The following is a 21,472-nucleotide window of genomic DNA, read 5'->3' as shown; positions in this document are numbered from 1 at the left end:
ATGGTCCTTCCCGGTTCTGCGGGGGAACTCAAGTGCTTCTGCCCCTCCTCTGGATTGCTGCCAGGCTGGGTGGGAAGCAAGCCAAGTTGCGGTTGCAGGAGAACACCTCAGTCCACTTTCCAAAAAACTTCTCCAGAAAGCCTGCCTCTCAGCCTAGCCCAATCCCCAGCCAGACCAGTGACGACAATGCGCCTCTCAATTCTTGCAGGCTGGTACTGAACAGAGCCCTTTGTCCTTTTTACCCTCTCTGTAAACTCAAGCAGAAAGGTCTCTGCCAGGTGTTGCCCAACCTTGCTTAGATGGGGAGGGAGAGAACTGATGACCTGGCTCTCTTCCAAGGACCCTTCAGCAGGCCCAAGGCTCCCAAAGAGTCTGCCGTAGACCCACCAGGTGCCAGGGCTTCTGAAGAGCCCAGGCAGTCACCCCCTGCACTGGTCGCAGGCCGATGCCTCTGGACCCTGACTGAGGCCACTAGGTGCTGGCTGAGGGCACTGGCCACTACCAGCACTGTTCTCGCCTTTACTCAGGTCCCCCAGACCCCACTGACCTGCCGCTGTCTGGTCCTTCCATGTCTGTCACAATCTCTAGCCTCTTATTTTCATAAATGCTGGGGAACTGTTGGTTGTTTGTGCTGTTCCTCAGTAGATCTGCCAGGATTTTCTCCCATGTGTACAGGAAATGGAATCCGCTCCATCCTACTCTGTCACCATCTTCCCCGTCTGCCCAGAAATGACTATTTTTATAAGACAAGTTTCAACAAAATGTTTCTGCTACTAAAATTTTTATTTCTTACACAAATGTAATTTGTTCTGGAAATAGTAAAGTTTACATTTTTCCCATTTGTTATTTATATAAACAGACCATTATGTCTGTATAGACATTAGATTTATTTAATTTTCAAAACAATAAGAGCAAATTTCTCTATGATGTAATACTACTTTCTTCAAAATAAATAATTATTCCACAGTAATAATAATAAGGGGTAAACTCATGGACACAAATTTAAGGTATTCTGAATATTCAAAATGTAGTCATTTTAGGGCAAACCATCAATGCATAGGTCAAATAATTGAATTATACACTTATTATGTCATATAAATTGTATTCTTCTAGCACTTCCAAGGAAGATGAATACTTAGGATGAATAAATACATTTTACAGGAACAGATATCTATCTTCTGATAGAATATGATTTTTTCTTTATTAAAGTACTTCTATCTGCCGCAATACAGAAGAAACAATGGTTATTTGAGGAATAAAGTACTATTGTTGAAAGACAAAGAGCTAAGCCTGGAAACTAAGAACTCTAGGAAGTTAGTATAATTTGGACTGGTATCATTTGAGAGGAGAATAATTATAGGATATTGTTTCACTATCAGAGGGAAAGGTCTAGACAGATCTTTGAAAAGTTTAATAACTTACTGAACTATCCATATATTTTAAATAAAATGAGTTTAAATGTTCATGTATGTAAAAATGCTTTGCAAAGTATAAAGTACTATAAAATTTAAGGGTACGCCATTATTAATATTGGAGCTATCTATTATGCCAATTATTATGACTAAAATCCTGTCTATTAGTATTTCAGTGACCAGGCCCAGACCATCTAACATGGGAATAAGTGGTACAACCTTTCCTCTTAGAATTAAACATTTCAGCCAATGAAAAACATTATTCTATTCAAGAAATCCATTTGTTTATTCATAATATCAACAAAGTACCCTTATGGCAATTCCTGATTAGTCTTTCCAAGAACTTTCTTAAAATCACTAGGATAGATAGAGAAAAAAATATATATAACTAAAACATGACAGAGTAATTAGTAGTTTTAAAGCTTGAAGTAAAAACTATGTAACAACCAAGCCTTAACAGGAAAGTCAATATTAAGGTATTTCCTTACACCTTACTTTGAAGTGTTAAAAAAGTAACATTTTAATACAATATTATCATCAAGTGCTTTTTCTCCACCTCTACATTCATCTGTAATCTTTTAACCTCTATTATCGTTTTAAAAACCATGTGATCTTCAATCTAATGAGTTCTATCACTTTTATCTAACCTTTCTATAATAGTTTTTTAAATGTTTACATGTTTTAAAGTGGACAAAATTATATCCAAAAACCAAACTGCTTACCAAGAGACACTTTGTTTTGTTTTTTTAAAAGACTATAATTGCCAGAGATGATAAACATAATACCTAAAGTTAATTTTACCCCTGTCTAGATGTAGTCCAATAAATAAGTATCCTTCACATGTTTATGGAAAGTAGGAAAATGAGAATGATAAATGTACCCAGTTTAGATGAGGGAAACTGAGGAACAGAGATGCGTACTTCACAGAGGAGGGGTCACTATGTCATCTACACACCCACTCACTTTGCTCCCCTCCCATAATCAGAGCTGCAGAAGGAGAAACAGAATTTATAGGGTAGATTTGTAAATCATAACATGTATCAGGGTATGGTTATGTAACCTCCAACCTCTCTGAGTTTAACAAACAAAAAATGCAGAGCTTAATATTATTGAATTGCATTCATGCTTTTTCCTGGTTTCTTCTTTACAGTAGTTTTATAGCAGGATATTTCAATTTGTGAGTTCTAGGCATTCTGCTCTCTAATGAGACTCCAGCCTGTTTAAAGCTTTCCAACACTTAAAAATGTTTACTTCAGGTCTCTAAAAATCACAGAAAATATTCTCCTACTATAAAAATGTCAATCTGTTCTCCTTTTAAAACCTAATATAAAAAATCCCTCATTGATAAATATTTTTTCTGATAGAATACATGCATACCTCGGAGATACTGTGGGTTCAGTTCCAGACACCACAATAAACCCAATATCTCAATAAAGCAAGTCACATGAATGTTTTGGTTACCCAGTAGATGTAAAGGTTATATTTGCACTACACTGTCATCTATTAAGTGGGTGCTATATACACATACCTTAATTAAAAATACTTTAGCTAAAACATGCTAACCATCATTGGATCCTTACTAAGTCTTACTCTCTTTGCTAGTGGAGGGTCTTGCCTGGATGCTGACGGCTGCTGCCTGATCAGGGAGTGCTTCCTGAAGGTTGACGTGGCTGTGGCAATGTCTTAAAACAAGACAAAAAATCTGCCACATCAACTGACTCTTCCTTTCACAAACTTTCTCAAAGATCACTGGTCACAGATCATCATAACAAATGTAATAATAGTGAAGTTGGAAACACTGTGAGAATTACCAAAATGTGACACAGGGACACAATGTGAGAAAATGTTGCTAGAAAAATGGTGCCAACAGACTTCTTAATGCAGGATTGCCACACACATTCAATTTGTAAAAAATAAAATAAAAATGAAAATAAAAATCTGTGAAGCACAATAAAGTCAAATGAAATAAAGAGATATGCCTGTATCATTCTCTTTTAAATTCTTTGAAAACCAGCACTATTGTTTATAAACTTGATTTAAAGCAGATACTGTATAATCACAACCACAGTATTTTGCTTAGTGTCAAGTTAATGCTTTACATCAAAATACTAATCCAGAGATTATTTTCCCCTTCCCTGATATACATGAAACCTTCTAGAATTGCTGGTATGTAGTGCCCTGTTTGTACGAAATGACTTAGATTAAGAACAGCCAATATCTGAGTTAAAATTTCAGCTTTTGCCAATCAATGAAGAGTCGTACTAAGCAAATACATCAGGGTACCTTTGGAAGAAAGTCAGAGACTTCTGTGGCCATTTCTGTCACTAAGAAAGAGGAAAATCACACTTTAACCGAACCAGTGTCAGTATGATAACCTCCTCCCAGAAACATTTTGTTAGATCTGCCTCAGCCCACCCAGGACTCTAAGGGTGAAGTCAGATCTCAAGACAGGAGAAGAGAGAACAGCACAAGTAAGGAAGAATCAAGCTTCTGAAGTGCTGCACCCTGACAGGGCAGCAGCTCTGGCTGTAATCACACTATCACCAAGGACAGACCCTGAAGCTCCCAAGATGTGGTGTTGTGGATCTGCCAAAATTCAAGTTCTGCATTCATTTGTTGATCTAGATCCATCAGTATCCTTATATTTCTTTTCACTAAAATCATTGTTTAAAAAATCATTTTATTAATGACACTATACAGAAAAAGGCAAATGGACATTATTTGAAAAGCCCATTTTGATCCATTAGCAGTAGCTGCTAGGAGTCTGAGCTGAGTACTCTGAGGCTGGGTATGGCAGGAAAGTGTAACAATGATTTCATGCTGTCTTTTACAAGCACAAGTCTGTCAGATCCCCAGGGCTGACTGTACAGGTAGGTAATCAATAAATATTTATTAAATCAATGATTTTATGCAACATGGCTGAGATCTCTTTGTAAGAAACACTTTAAAAATTACGTAACAGACAATATATAGCTGTACGTCCTTAGATATAATGTATTCCTTTATTTATTCATCTACTCACTTAACCTTTTATCTGGAATACCTCAATATTTCCTTAAGGCATCTTCCTGCCTACATCCACACCCCTTTCCAAACCATGTAGCTCCTAAAATAACCTTTTCCTTAACAGTGTTGAGGCATGTTTGCCCATCTCATCTCTCATTCTTTATTCTCACTGGGCTCTCTTGTAAAGCATGCCACATAAGCATAAAATAATTAGCAATGGCAGACAGAGAGATAGATTGGATGGATGGATGAATGAACGGATGGGCAGATGGACAATAAATAAATAGGGAGATAGGTCAATAGATAGATAGGTAGGTATATGGATAGAAGAACCTCAGATAATTCACCCAGGATATTTGTTAGTTAATTTACCAGCTATTCTGTTTTCTGTTTCCCTATTTCCTTTGCTCTGGCTCATGGACCTTCAAGAAAGCCTTACTCTCATTGTCACCCAAAGTCTTGGGTAAAAGACAGTCCCAATGACACTTTCAGCAAAGTATATCCTGGCATTACTACTTGGAGAGTCATTTTGAGACAATGCCTCTTCCTTTATTAAAATCTTCTACTCAGAGTATAAAAAAAACAAGTTCCTTAGCAAGGCATAAATTTTCTTTCTCCATCTGGCCCCTGCTGCTCTCATTCAACCTCATCTACCACCTATTCTCACTTCCCAAGAGTAAGCCCCTTACAGCTTCCTGACCACATCATGCTGTTTCTAGGTCCATGTCTTTTCACATGGTATTTTTCCTTTTTTGTCTGCTTGACAAACCCAACTTGGTTTTGAAAACCCAGTTCATAACCTATAGCACACCCTGGTAAAAGCCAGTCATTCCCTTCTCTGGGTCACCTCTGTACCGCACCCTTAAATATTTCTATAATTGTACCAATCACGTGCTTTGTTAATGAATTTAAATTAATGTCTGAATACTGGCTGAAAGCAGGAACTCTGAAATTGTCTCTGTTTTCTTAGCACCCAGCACAGTTTAGGACGCATTGAATATTACTGAGGATACATTCGAGATGTTCAGTTTAGGAGGCAAAAGGAATAGTGATAACATTAACAAAGAGAAGGAATTAAAAAACAGAAGCATATTTTTTGTAAGATGTAATTTGTTTCATTTAGAGATGCTCAAATTTCAAAGTTCCAGTAAGATGTGTGCAAGAAAAAAACAGAAAGTTGAGAAATCTGGGCCTAGAGCTGGATAAAATGGTTGGAGTGAAGGTAATCTTTGGAATGCACTAAAATGGAAATAGTAGTGAAGCCACAGATGCATAAAGAGGATATAATAAAAGACAAGACAAAGGGGCAAGAAAAAAAAACACGTAGAAAGGCTGTGGGAAAGAACAAGATATCAAAGACTAGAGGATTTCAGAGACTAAAGGCATTGAAAATTGAAAATAAAAAGGAGTACCAGTCATATCAGTGTCTCACAATAGTCAAGTGGTATGAAAATGAAACAGATATAATTAGTTTTACAACTTTGGGGGACAGGGTGCAGTAAAAATTAAGACATCACTGAGAGCAATTTCAGTGGAAGAAAAGGACCAGAAAGGAAAAGAAAACAAAACAAAACAGACTGCAGTTGGTTAGACTGAATGAGTGTGTTTCATCCAGACTCATTACAGACTCTGAGTCTGGATGAAAGATGGCTTGATTATAAAGCCTTAAATATTCAATATGTAAAGTGTTGCAGTGGAGTGAAGGAAGAGAAGGATGGAGAGCATGTTGAAAAGAAATGAGCAAATAAGAAAAACAGGAAAGATTCTGTTCTCCTCACTGCAACACTTTACATATTGAATATTTAAGGCAAGATGTCATTAATAAAATGGTCCCACAATTTCTATTGTCTTGAGTCCCTCAAAGTCATTCACGAGGGTTAAAATTAACTTCTTCAAAACTTCTGTTAATGTTAATATTTTGACCTCTTCCCACAAATTACAAACATTCCTAGTGGCATCTAGAATGGTAAATCCTTTCCAGAAGGCTGTCAATCTTTGCCAAGATCCATTGGAGGATCACTATCTATGGCAGCTATAGCCTTATCTTATTTCATTGGCAGCCAGAATCTTATTTCTTAAATAAGACTTGAAAGTCAAAATGTTTCCATAGGGGGAGAGAACATCAACTTTATAAGATGATAAAGTTGCCTTCCTTCTCTGCCTTCCTTCTCATTCAGTTCTCTTAGGGAAGAAGTAATTTATCTGATTTTTGTGTTTGGAAAAAAGAATTAAAACTTGTCCAGCTCATCGCCTTCCTCCCTCAAATTCACAGGAGGTGTAGGGCCTCCTAATCTGTTATTCTTTCAACAGCCTGCCACAGCCAGGGAAAACTGGGGCTGTCTAGCTTTGCCTGTGGTTGAAGGGTCAGTTTATATCAATGGGGCTGTATTAAGAAGCCCAATGTGTCATAGATATAAGCCATATTCTACAATACAGCCACATTGATAATAAAGCTTCTAGTGCATGCTCCAATTTGTCTGACTCCTATGTTTGTTTTTCAACTAGATTTGAACTCCAGGAAAGAATCTGTGCTTAAGATTAACAGCCTTAAGACTACCTTCCAAAGAGACTGTTAAAAAAGAGATAGAAAAATATAAGGCTCCAATCCCTCATTTGAGATTTGAAGTGGTGGAAGTGTATAATCTGTAAAATCCCTTTGGTCAGTCTTCAAACATGTGTTTGTTATTGTGTACCAGCACACCGTTGGGAAATCTGGGCCTAGAGCTGGATAAACTGGTTGGAGGTAGCAGAGGTACTGTGCGTTCAGCTCCAGAGCAAACTTTAAAGCAAATATTGCAATAAAGTGATTCACAGAAGCTTTTTGCTTGCCCAATGCATGCAAAAGTTATGTTTGTACTATGCTATAGTCCACTAAGTGTTCAACAGCACTATGTCTAAAATACAATGTGCATACATTAATTAAAATACTTCACTGCTAAAAAACACTAACCATCATCTGACCCTTCAGTGGGTCATAATATATTTGCCGATGAAGGGTCCTTTTTTGATGTTAATGGCCACTGGCTGATGAAGGTGGTAGCTACTGAAATCTGGGATGGCTGTGGCAATTTCTTAAAATAAGACAACAAAAAAGTTTGCCACATTGATGAACTTTCCTTTCATGAACAATTTCTTTGTAGCATGACATACTATTTGATAGTATGTTACCAAAAAAATTATTTCTTTTTAAATTGGAGTCAATTCTTTCAAACATTGCTGCTGCTTCATCAACTACATTTAGGTAATATTCTAAATACTTAATTGTCATTTTAACAATCATCACAGCATCTTCACCAGGAGTAGATTCCATCTCAAGAAACCACTCTCATTGCTCATCCACAGGAAGCAATTCCTCATGTGCTGAAGTTTTGTCATGAGATTGCAACAATTCAATCACATCTTCAGTTTCCACTTGTAATTATAGTTCTCTTGCTACTTCCACCACATCTGCAGTTACTTCCTCCACTGAAGTCTTGAGCTCTTCAAAGTCATCCATGAGGGTTGGAATCAACTTCCAAACTCCTGCTAAGGTTAACATTTTTACCTATTCCCATGAATCACAAATACTTATAATGGCATTTAGCAGTGTTAATCCTCTTTAGAAGGCTGTTAATCTTTGCCAAGACACATCAGAGGAATCACTATCTATGGTAGCTATAGCCTTACAAAATGTATTTCTTAAATAATAAGACTTGAAAGTCAAAATTAGTTCTTTACTCATGGGCTAGAGAATGAATGAATATTGTATTAACAAGCATAAAAACAACATTAATCTCAATGCACACCTCCATCAGAGCTTTTGGGTGACAGGTGAATTGCCAACGAGCAATAATATTTTGAAAGGAATTGTTTTTTTCTAAACAGTGGATCTCAGAAAATATTCAGAAAACCACATTATAGTAGATGTGCCATCACCAGGATTTGTTTTTCCATTTATAGAGCACAGGCAGAGTAGATTTAGCATAATTTTTGGAATAGCAAATAAGCACTGGCTTCAACTTAAACAGTTGCATTAGCCCCTAACATAAGAGTCAGCCTGTCCTTTAAGCTTTGAAGCCAGCATTAACTTCTCCTTCCTAGCTATGAAAGTCCTAGATGGCATCTTCTTCCAGTACAAGGCCATTTCACCCACATTGAAAATCTGCTGTTTAGTTTAGTCACCTTCATTAATTATTTTAGCTAGATCTTCTGGATAACGCTACAGCTTCTATTAACAGCTCTGCCGCTGTCTTCTTTCCTTGAACTTCATGAGCCAACCTCTGCTAGCTTCAAACTTTTATTTCAGTTTTCTCACCTCTCTCAGCCTCCATAGGACAAGTTAGGGCCTTGCTCTGGATTAGGCATTGGTTTAAGGAAACGTTGTAGCTAGTATGATCTTCTACTCAGACCATAAAAACTTATATCAGCAATAAGGCTGTTTCACTTTCTTATTAGTCATGTGTTTACCAGAGTAGCACTTTTAGTTTCATTTAAGAACTTTACCTGTGCATTCACAACTTGGGCTACCTCAACTTTTGATATGCCTTTTTCACTAAGTTTAATCATTTCTAGCTTTTGACTTAAAGTGAAAGATGTATGACTCTTCCTTTTACTTAAACATTTCGAGGTCATTGTAGGGTTATTAATTGACCTACTTTCAATATTGCTAGGTCTCAGAAAATAAGAAGACTGAAGGAGAGGGAGAAGGGGAAATGGCACTCAAAACACATACAATATTTACCAATTAAGTTTGCTATCTTACATGGGTGAGTTCTGCAGTGCCCCAAAACAATTACAATGGTAACAGGAACTGGAGAGCATTATGCTAAGTGAAATAAGCCAGGCAGTGAAAGACAAATACTATATGATCTCACCTATAAGTGGAATCTAATCAACAAAACAAACAAATGAGCATAATAGAACCAGAGAATTGAAAATAAAGAACAAATGGATAGTGACAAGAGGGAAGAGAGGAGGATAACAGGGGAAGGGGCAAGCAAAGGAGCATGAACAAAGGACTCATGGATGTGGACAATGGAGAGGGATTGATTGTGAGAGTAGGGGAGGGTGGGAGTTAGCAATGGGGGCACAATTGTAACACAATAAAAAAAAAGTAAAATAAAATAAAGATTACCAATTACTAATCACTACAACAAATATATTAATAATGAAAAAGTCTGAAATATTGTGAGAATTACCAAAATGTGATACAGACACACAAAGTGAGTAAATGTTGAAAAATGGTGCCAACAGGCTTATTCAGTGAAGAGTTGCCATAAACCTTCAATTTGTAAAAAGCGGAATATCTGCAAAGCATCACAAAGTAAAGTAAAATGAGATAAGCCTATATATGTGCATATCAGACAAGTAGGAGGAACCAGGAGTTAGAAATATCTCAGAAGCAAAAAGAAGCGAGAATTTCAAGTAGATGCAGGTGGTCAACAGTATAATACAGTAGAAAAAAATTTTAGGATGAATGCAAATTAAGGGATCATAGGATACCATATTAAGAGCAGTCACTGAAAGAGGACAGGGTCAATAAAATGAAGATTGCTATACACAAACAAAAATGTATATAACACCTGTAGATAGCTGTATAGGCAAAGACATAAACAAACAAACAAAAAAACAATATAGAGAATCAACCTGGAAAAATTCCTCCCAATTCCATCAGCTGGAATTCTAGGTTTACATAAGCCTCTTACCCCACTAGATTGTAAGACTTTGTGCCTTTGCATCTAAATTTTCCCCAGAGAAAAAACAAGTAGCCACAAAATGCTTAAAAGCAAATGCTAAGAACAAAAGAACAACCACAACAAAAAACCCAGAGATAATTAACCAAATTGAAGATAGTAGTACATTACTTTGCTCTCTTGTCCTTTGGAAGCTCTGGGATCTTTCTGCTTCCAACAGTCCATATACCAGGGGCTTAGGTGAGGAAGGTTTTCAGGCTCTGCGATCAATGAAAACAAGGATGATCCATGGGGGTCATTGCATTTGTGGCTTAAGGACTAATGGATTTCATCTAATTCATCAGTCAGCACCTCCAGAAACAGAGTGGAAAGAGCAATTTTTTTTTTTTTTGCTGCTGCTGTAAACAGAAATCTCACTCTGCCTTGTCCTGAATTCTTGCACAGAAAATCTCTGCTCACCTGCCTTTTGAGACACAGGTCTCCAGTGGGCACTCTCCAGAGGCAGAGAAAGTGAGATGTGTTCTGTGCAGTGAAATCAGTTGCTAGGTGTTCCATTGTGGCAAACATGACTCACAAGGGCAAAGCTGATCCACCACAGCTTTCAGCAGCCATCCCCCTGGAATCTAGTCTGCTGTTAGAGGGGTCACATCTGATTATCCTCAAGGTCAGTTCTTACAGTTTTTGCATAGAAATCACCTTTTGTATAAGACATGAAATTTAAAATCATCCCCTCAGTGATATCACTGAGTCACTCCATTACCTCTGGGACAGATATAACTTAAGCATTCTTTGATTCTCTTTAAAATCTTAGAGGCACATGGAAACAGAGAAGGATCTCATTGGTACAAAATATAAGGCATCCCAGAAAGAGAGAGAAACTTGTGTGACATTACAAGCTCCAACTTTTGGGTCAAGGATTGCAAGCACGAAAAACTAACAAGCTTAAACACTAATGACAGCTAGTGACATGGACGCATTGTATGTCACTGTTTCATGTTCTCATGCTGCTCACTTTTCTCATCTCAGTGACCTTTCCTTTCACAGGACTAATGTACCCCTATAAATTAACATCCTTCTGGGTGTCTACAACCAAGAAAGCACTCAGAAATGTTCATATTCACTCTTACACACCCTTCTTCCAGTTCCACTTGATAATACTGAGTTATTTGTTTGTACCATGGAAATGGTGTTGTATGAATCCCCTGTAGCTAGTTTGACTTTTACCTCTAGGATCTGCCACCTCTTGCTATCACATGTGTATTGATATTTCGGAGAGGGCATGATATTTTCTTTAACTTTATTTTTATTGGTGACATTATTAAAAATGTCTCCATTTTTCCCTCCTTTGCCCATTCCCACCCAGCCATGTCCTCTGGCCATCACCATACTGTTGCCTTGAGTCTATATGTTGTGCATATATGCTCTTTGGCAAATCCCTTCACCTTCTTTCATCCAGTCCTGCCTCACACCTCTCTTCTGACAGCTGTCAGTATGTTCCATGAATACAAGGATGGCATGACATATTCATAATTAGCATGAACAAAAGGCAATGGCTGTCACTGCAAGAATACAGATATTTGTATGTTCCCATGCTCTGCTGTGACAATGGCCTATTTCACAGCAGCATCTGTTCAGCACTTACAAACTATACCAGATGTAAGCTGGCAACACATTACTGCAAGCATGTCACCCAGACATCCACAGACAGCTACAGATGTTTCATTCCACAGTCCACTTCAATATGAACCTGACTAATTTTTTCCAATACATGAACATTTCTTAAAGATTCAAACCCAAAATATATTGTTTTCCTCGGGTGCCTGATAACTTTAGGACAAATAAAAGAACAATCTCCAAAAAAAACCTCAGTCTTTCCACAGAAGTTAATTCAATTGCTTGGCCTTTACAGCTGCTGGAAAGAGTTTGAGGAGTTCTCTGACTATGGGAAAAGTGAGACAAACTTCAGTATCCTGCCTTAAAGGTCTTCCCGAGGTAAAATGTATTGTGCAATATTAATTTTTCAAGTTAAAAATAAAAGATATTTGAAACCTATTGTTCCTCCCAAGCAGAAAAGAAAATCACCATTCTGATGCTAAAACACATACCACTGCCACCAAAACATATGCCAATTTCGTATAAAATGCCTCTAAGCCCTTGACCTAATGGGATTAGTGACAGAAATATGAATGACTAGAACAGAAAAACAAAACTCAGAAAGAATTTTGTTCATGAACTGCCATATTTCTCCTGTCATTTAACCAATTTCCCCTCACAAAATGACAACATCAGCCACAAATCTCCAAGGCTAATGCTACCCATGACAGACTAAATGCTTTTTAAAATGTAATATTATATGTGTCAATCTGATAGGAAAGAACAAGAGCCCATGTGAAGGACTTTTCAGATAGGTAGGGGTCTTAAAAGGTTATAAAGATGCCAATCAAGAAAAAACCCCACAAAACAGCCTTCCCTTTCAATTAGAAAAAGTGCAATATTGTCACCAGTTTCCTCAGATGTAAGAACCCTTTCAGCCTGAGCAATACCCATGACATTAGCTTGACCTCTAATGTATAATATAGCAACTTAAATTAACTTTTTGGGTTAAAATCAGTGCTTAGAAGACACTAATGGAAACAATTTAATGTGTGCATTAGGCATACTGTTTTAGAAGTTTTAAATTTTTGTAATTCACTATAGGCCCAAATCATGAGAGGTGGAAGAACACTAAGAATTCTAAAACTTCTGACTAAAACATATACTTTTATTTTCAATTTTCATCCCGGCTAGGGTATCTGAGTTATTTAAACACCTGCCATGGTTGAATTCTCAGTAAACACAAACCACTGGTTCTCTACAAACACAATTCATCATAATAGGGAACTTTCTCTTTCAAGAATCACTGTGTGGAGATGAATAGGGTTCACTACAGAGACACAGGGTGTGGAAAATCCAGGTTATTCAAGATTCCTCCACAATGACTGTCATCCATACTGAGAGACACCAAGCTGTATTGTGCCTATACTTCCTTAATGCTCTAGGAACTATATGTCATATTGAAATGGGATTGAAAGGGAAATGGACTAGTTAAAGCTGTCTGATCTCTTTCCTTCCCTTGTAGAAGTTTGTGCACAGTGGGGCCTGAAAACAAAGACTAAGAAAACAAACAGAAGACAAAGAGGATTAAGAAGACTCAAGAGAAGCCTCTTTAACAGCTAAGAAGCAGGCAGAGGGGAAGGAGCAGCAGCTACAGGAAACAGCACTTCCTGGAGAGGGGGCACAGGAAAGATGCAGATGTTCTACAAGAGTCATTGCTTTAAAAGGCCTGGGCTAAATACTTCACCAAAAACTGAATCTAAAATTTGTTTTAAACACCTGTAATGAAAAAAATACACTTAAAAAGTGCAACAGTCAAGTATGGGGTAAGTCACCTGGCCTTTTAATAATTTACTTTACTTAAAATAAATCACCATAAAGCCCTCCTGAAAGGAAGCAGAGGCTGGCAGAAGCTCGCATAGGCTTTACCTACTGGTAGTTTAAGGAGAACTAACAGGAAGTTTAACTCCACTTGATGCCTAAGGTCTCCGAGTTTTCTTTGGAAAAAGAAGCAAGCACTACCAGGCAAGAGAGGAGCTGAGAGGAGAGTTTGCCAAACTTAAGACTGTTTTCATAAAACAAGCCAAGTCTCAGGAAACTACGCTATGGCTGATTTCATTACTGTTCATGTCCTGCCCTGACAAATGGAAAATACATCAGCTACTGACAGAGGCAAGAGCACAGAAGATTTCAGTACCAACATTCAGTCCCTATCTTCCAACCATCAAAATTCATTATTAAACTGTTCCTAAGAGGCACCTCTGCATTCCTGCTGACCCATGAATACTTAAACTCTTCTTGAGGGGCTGGTATTACAGTATGCTTTTATTATACCTTGGTTAGTAACAAGTAACCATTTTTTTCCCAAGGCTAAAAACTAGGATTGTCACCAGAAGAATAAGTTACAGATTTCTCAGTAATTTAGCAAAGTGCCGGCTATGTATAGTTCTCTTCACCCAATAAAATACCTGTCTGGTCGTTTGGAATTTTATACCAGGTTCCACTTCTAGAAAATCAATCAAAACAGGTAGCATGACAGTCTACTATAGTTTGAAGGAATAAAAATGTATACCTTGATTTTATCTAGGGGCTAATTGCCTGGGTAAGGGAGAGTTTAAGAAAGCACTTCCTAGAAATATATTGTAATGCATAGTTCCTAAAGACAAAAAAAGTCATAATTTCTATTCCATTCAAATGTATTGACCTTGTGGTCTAATGAGAAACTTGTGAGAAAAGATAATGGAACAAAAAATACTTCTTTCAATTAAAAAGACCACTCAAGGAGAAGTGATAAAAAAGAAAATGATGTCTAGAGCAATCACGATAATTGTATAAGAAATGCATATCTAATCTCATAATTTCTTTACATAGATTGGCCCAAAATCCTTAATGTGAACTTTTGCCATAGGACTACAGAAACTACTATTCAAGGATTTTAAACTGGGAGGTGGGGACCACATAACCTCACCTTCTGCTCCTAGGACCCAGTCCCTTTGTCATTCAGAGTCTTGCTTTCTCCAGGAAACCCACCCACACCTCAGTATGAGGCTCAGACCCTGGACTTTTTCTTGATAAATATCACTCACATTTGTAATTATTTTTCAATGTGTCTCTATCCCCCAAGATCTGTGCTGTTCAATATGGTAGGTACTAGCTGAGAACTTGAAATATGGTTAGTTCAGCCTGAGACGTGCCTTTCTGTGAAACACAGATTGGGTTTGGATGGCAATATGGATTCCTCCAGAAGGAATGTAGCCCTGCTGACTCCTTGATTTTAGCCTAGTGAGAATTACACTCACCTCCTGACCTTCAATACTACAAGAACACATTCAGGTTTTTTTCAAACCACTAAGTGTGTGTTAATTGTTACAGCAGTAATAGAAAATATGAGGCCAGTGGAAGGTTTACTTATATGGGTCACATTTCTGTCGGACAGCTTTGGGTTTGATTTTAAACTCCATGAGGACATGCCTGTCTTCCAGCACACTGACTAGCTCATGCCGGTCAGCCTCAAATAGCAGGAATTAATGAAGCAATTTAAATAAAACAGTTTCTCTCCTTTTAAAAATCTGTAATCCATTCATTATTCTAATAAACATTTATTAAGCACTTACTCTGAGCCAGGTACTGTGCAAGGCCCTGAGGATAAAAAAATTAAATTGGTTGCCCATGGCTGGGGGCAACTGCTTGGGAGGAACTGCTTGGTGGATACAGGGTTTCCTTTTGGGATAATGAAATGCTTTGGAACTAGGTAGCAGTGATGGTTGAACAACATTTGAATGTATTCACTGCTGTTAAATTGTTCATTTTAAAATGGTAAATTTTTGCTACGTAAATTTCACCGAAAAATAATCATAAAATAAACAAAAAAATGGCATGACTCCTTATCCCTGACCTCAAGGATCTCAGTATAGCCCAGAGCTGTATGTCCTTAAGTACACACATGTCATGAAGCACTAGAGGCCTTTTCCAAGCTCACTGTATCCAGGGCATAGCTCCTTAGGAGGCAGGCCAAGGGCAAGATGGAGGATGTACATAGATTTTTTAAAAATGGATTTCAGGAAAAGCTTAAGAGGAAATGGTGGCTGTTTTAGCTAAATCTTCAAAGATAACTAGGATTTAAAAAAAACATGCCAACTAGGTAAGGAGTTTTCCAGACAAAAACCTCAAATGTTTATAGCATCCCTGGATGACTTTCAAATGCTTGGCATTCTCTATCAATTGACAGCTCAGTTTCCATGTCCCTATCCTAATTAATAGTCCTTATAGAGTAAAATCTTAATCCTTAAAATCACAGCTACTGTAATTACCAGAGCAAAGAGCTATTTAAAATGGGAAATGATTGATAAAGGAAGGTGGGAACCAGACACATGATTGATTCTATGAGCAATCCATCAAATGTGCATGTAATATGTAATTAGAGAGATAGAAGAAGAAAAAACACAAGAAAACCAGTTGTGCTTAGAATTTATCTGATTAGACATGACAACCATTTGAAACCACCTGGCTTCTGATACAACCAAGATGCACAGATTCATACTTTGGGGTGAACTCTAAGGGGTCATCAAAATCACAGGATAGGCATCAAAGTACATATGACCATTCAGCTTTCCTTCTGGTTGAGAAAGTTTTAACTGTAAGGTGGAAATATCAATAAAAGTATCTCAACTAAGAGCTTACTCAAATTCAACTATATTCTTTATGAGGGAGAAGAGGTAAATTAGAAAACATGTAGTATATCTATGCTCTAGATGGTTTTTATTTTGTTTCCATACTCTTTGATATATTTGAAAACTTTTTTCTAATCCTTAATAATAATGTTCTTAATTCAAATGTTACCTCCTCAAAATGTCTTCCAGTCAAAGTAGAATCACTCAGCAGTTACAATCAAATCACCTTGCTTTATTTCCTTCTGCTCATTATCTGATACTTTCCTATTCCCTATCTGTTTACATATGCCTCCCTGCTCTAGAATGTAAACCCTATTAGAGCATGGCTGGTAAGTCTTGTTCACTGCTTTATCTTCAGCATCTATAAGACTGATATAGTACAGTCTTCCTTGAATGAATGAATGAATGAACGAATGAACGAATGAAGAAATCCAAATGTAATAAATCACCTGACTTAATTCCACATCCCACCTCCTCCCTGCAGTGATTAATTAAATTTTGTAACTGGAAGGTTTATTAATTTTGTAACTACTATAGATGTTGTACTAGATTTATTGAGCATTGCAGAGTTAATTAAGAGCATGGGACCACCGAAATCAATCCATAGATTCAATACAATTCCTATTAAAATACCCATGGCATATTTCCTAGATCTAAAACAAATATTTCAAAAATTTACATGAAACCAAAAAGACCATGAATAGCCTTAGCAATCTTGGGAAAGAAGAACAAAGCTGGACAGATCACAATACTTGCTATCAAACTTACTACAAAGTCATTGTTATCAAAACAGCCTGGTACTGGCACAAGAACAGACACATAGATCAATGGAAGAGCACAAAGAACCCAGAAATCAATCCACACCTTTATGGTCAATTAATATTTGAGGAAGGAGGCAAGAGCATACAATGAAGTAAAAACAGTCTCTTCAATAAATGATGTTGGGAAAACTGGACAGGTGCATGTAAAAAATGCAACCAGATCACCAACTTACACCACACACATGAATTAACTCAAAATGAATAAAAGACTTAAATGTAAGTCATAAAACCATAAAAATTTTAGAAGAAAACATAGGCAATAAAATCTCATATATCTCTCAGAGCAAAGTTTTCACTTATATGTCTCCTAGGGGAAAAGGAAACAGAAAGAAAAAAAAAATGGGACTACATAAAAGTAAAAAGCGCCTGCACAGCAAAATAACCCATCAACAAAATGAAAAGGGAACATACCATGTGGGAGAATATATTCACTAATGATGCATCTAATAAGGAGTTAATTTCCAAAATATATAATGAACTTATACAACTCAACACCAGGAAGACAAACAATCAATTAAAAAATGGGCAAAGGATCTGAATAAACACTTCTCCAAAGAGGACATACAGATGGCCAATAGACATATGAAAAGTTGCTTAAAATACTAACCATCAGAGAGATGAAAATTAAAATTACAATGAGGTATCACCCTGTACTTGACATAATGAGTACTATCAATAAATCAGCAAACAACAGGTGCTGGCAAGGATGTGGAGAAAAGGGAACTCTCGTGCACTGTTGTTGGACATGCAGACTGGTACAGCCACCTTGGCAAACAGTATGCAGATACCTCAAAAACTAAAAATAGAACTGCCATTTGACACAGCAGTCCTACTTCTGTGTATATATAAGTTCATAGCAGTGTTATTTACAATAGCCAAAATTTGAAAGCAGCCTACATCCCCATCAGTACATGATAGATAAAAAAGCTGTGGTACATTTATACAACAGACTACTACACAGGGGTAAAAAAGAAAGAACTCTTATCCTTTGCAACAGCATGGTTAAACCTGGAGATTATCATACTAAGCAAAATAAACCAGTCAGAGAAAGACAAATACCACATGAACTCACTAATATGTGGAATTGAAAGAACAAAATAAACAAACAAAATAGAACCAGAGGCATGGATTAATGTAACAGACTAACAAATATTAGAGGGAAGCGTATAGGGGCACTGGATGAAAAAAGGTGAAGGGGTTAGCTAAAGAACATATATGCATAACCCATGGATGCAGACATTAGCATGGTGAAGGTCAGGAGATGGGGGTGCAAGCTAGGGAAGTTAGAAAACTGAGGAGAAATGGGGAAAATCTATAATAGTGCCAAAAATTAAAAAATAATAAATAAATAAATATAAAATATTACTTTATGGGGGGTGGGGAAGAGAGTAGGACCAAAATGTCTGTGGTCTAGATAAAAATTCTAGTTCCTTCATTTTTTTCCTTCTAGTTTTTCAGCTTTAGATAAGCTCCTTAACATTTCTATGACTTGGTTTCCTCATCCATAAAATTAAATTATTAATATTATCTATGTTATAGACTTCTTTGAAGACTAAAAGTATACATAATAGTGTCTGGGACCTATTAAGCACTTGCTAAATATAAACTCCATAATGGGTGGAAATCACAGATAAAAGAATGGTGGCTTAATAAAATGTAGGACTTTCTGGCCCTGGCTGGTGTAGCTCAGTGGATTGACCGCGGACTGCAAAGGTAAGGGTCGCTGGTTGGATTCCCAGTCAGGACACATGCCTGGGTTGCAGGCCAGGTCCCCAGTAGGGGGCGTGTGAGAGGCAACCACATACTGATATTTCCCTCCCTCTCTTTCTCCTTCCCTTCCCCTCTCTCTAAAAATAAATTTTAAAAATGTAGGATTTTCTATTCTCAGATGGTATTAGAGTGAGTTATCTGTACCTAGAGGTGTTTAAACAGAGATATTGAAGAAAGATTCATGAATTACAAAGCCATTATACTAGATAACTTTTAATACCCCCTTACTATTTATTCCTAACCTAAAATTCTATGGAGATGACCAACATTGTAAACTGAAGCTAAGAAGTAGATAGCACAATTCCCAAAAGCAAGAATAAAAAACAGTATACATCAAATGCATTTGGACTATTTTCACAAGACAGTTGATTTATGTTTTGCATGGGGAACTTCCTGAAGACCTCTGACTATTGGTGTGTATGTTTCTGATCTCCTCATGAGGCTACAAGAAAGTAGGAGTGATTGAACATGAGAACTTGAGCCCAAGTGTTCTTAGAGACACAAAGAATTAGGCTTGCTTAAAAGGCTCACGTTAAAGAAAATTAAGAGTAAGCCTAAGGGGGAGAAGTTGCAAAGACCTTGAGACCTGCAAATGAGCCAAAAACAAAAACAACAAAAAACATTACAGTTCTTAATGGGGAAAAAAATTAAATGTATTCAAATTCAATGAAATCCATTATCTTACTGCAGATAGAGGGATAGGGAGCTGGGCATAAGTCAGTCTCTCCTAAAGATGCCCTCAAGTATGGGTGAGTAGCTTCAGGGGGTCTTTCACATGGCTACCAATTCAACTGGAATAGGGAACAGAGGTGGGCAATGAGGCCTATGTGTGTAGAGCGCAATTCTCAGATGAGAGTAGCTGGTAGTTGGGTCTTTTAAAGGAAGGGAGACCTGAAAAATCTACATCTGAGATTCAAAAACCTAAATCACTATGTTGCTTCTCAGTCTGTGGCATCAGGACATAAACTGAGATACACATGTCCTTGAGATACACAAAATTCTAAATCCCCTACTATACCAGAAAAGACCAATTAAATAGAATTCTGCATCAATTTTTATATTAAGTAAATTCTTATCATATTCTAATTGTCTACAAATTAGCAATCCATGGGTACTTGATTAGCTGACCTTCAGCTTTTTGGTTTTTGTGAACAATAATGAACATTTTTAGCTTCAACAAGTACTTATAAGCATTTGCAAACATGGTATAACTCAATTCTCACTCGTGATAGATTTGGAGAACCTTTTCTGTGAGATATTTTCAAGTACTGACCAGAATAGCAGCTGCACGAAGAACAGTTCCTGTATGCTCAGGTGAATACCTAAAATATATATACTTATTCTCCTTTTTATTGCTGTGAAAATCATTTTCAACAATCCTACAAAAGACTTTGATGTCAGTGTGTGTTAGCCTCAGCTAACCTGTTTCAAATCTTATACACATATTTGGGGGGATTTTTTCAAATTCTGATGAGCTAGCTAAAAGTTGCTTTGATATTGTTATATTCCTTCCATCTACATTGTCTGCACAAAATTTTTAGTAAGCTCATCTTGAGTTCAAAGAACTTCATAATTTATTTTTATAGGTAAAGTCCCACTCTTTCTCAATGGAACTCTGATTTTTTTGCACTATATGGACACAAATTTCCTGGAGTCCTTAGGAATTTATTTTAGAATCTTGAGAAGTTTTAAATTTTATGAATATATGTCACTTAGTATGTAATGTTTGCATTCAAGAACTTGTCAGTTTAATATAGCTTGCCCTTTAGAAGATTAATTGCAGCAGATGTTAATAAAAGTTAGGACTCTGTTGAAATATGATATGTAAATTTATTTTAAGTCTATTGGAAGAGTTAGTTCATATGGTAGATCTTGCAGACTCTTCCTTGTACACAAACACAGAGTAAAATATTAGAAAAGGGTGGGTCCAAGCCAAGCAATTTTAGTAATCTCTAGTTCCTAATGGCTCCTTTTGGCATTACTATTTCAATGCTTTCATCCAATGCTCATAGAGGATAAAAACTATTTTGTTCATATTAACTAAAAATAATTTTTAATCTAAAATTTTATCAGAAGACATATAGAACTGTCATATTGAGAACACAGTCCCAAAATGGCTGCAGAGCAGATGGAAGCTACACTCACCTTCTCCCAGCACCAAACCAGATTTACAACTACATTGTAGATCAATCAACCTAAATAACTAACTGATGGCTAGCTGAACAGAAATATTATAATGAAGTGTCTACAGAAGAAGTCACATTGAAACTGGTAGGAGGGACAGAGATCTGAAAAGGGATGGTCCCACACCCATGTATGGCAGTTGAGAATCTAGAGAAATATCTTGGCTGAGTAAGTCCTCACAAGCCCCGCCTCTTGTGGCTCAGTTGGTTGGGTGTCATCCTGCAAAGCAAAAGGTCACCAGTTTGATTCCCCACCAGGGCACATGCGTGAGCTGAGTGTTCAGTCCCTGGTTGGGGTGTGTATGGAAAGGAACCAATCAATGTTTCTTTCTCACATTGATACTT

General features: G+C 37.1%; 1 protein-coding gene and 1 pseudogene across 1 annotated transcript in view; both read right to left on the bottom strand.

Annotated features, from left to right (window-relative positions):
- ENOX1 (ecto-NOX disulfide-thiol exchanger 1) overlaps positions 1-21,472 on the bottom strand; it is a 700,008-nt gene that overhangs the window by 423,997 nt on the left and 254,539 nt on the right. The window lies entirely within an intron of this gene.
- LOC128627469 (tigger transposable element-derived protein 1-like) lies at positions 7,391-9,029 on the bottom strand (annotated as a pseudogene).

This window comes from Artibeus jamaicensis, unplaced genomic scaffold, assembly GCF_021234435.1.
Source record: "Artibeus jamaicensis isolate MK-2021 breed Jamaican fruit bat unplaced genomic scaffold, CSHL_Jam_final contig_414, whole genome shotgun sequence".
Taxonomy (NCBI): domain Eukaryota; kingdom Metazoa; phylum Chordata; class Mammalia; order Chiroptera; family Phyllostomidae; genus Artibeus; species Artibeus jamaicensis.
The sequence above is the reverse complement of the archived record's forward strand: the minus strand, read 5'-3'. Positions and strand labels throughout refer to the sequence as shown.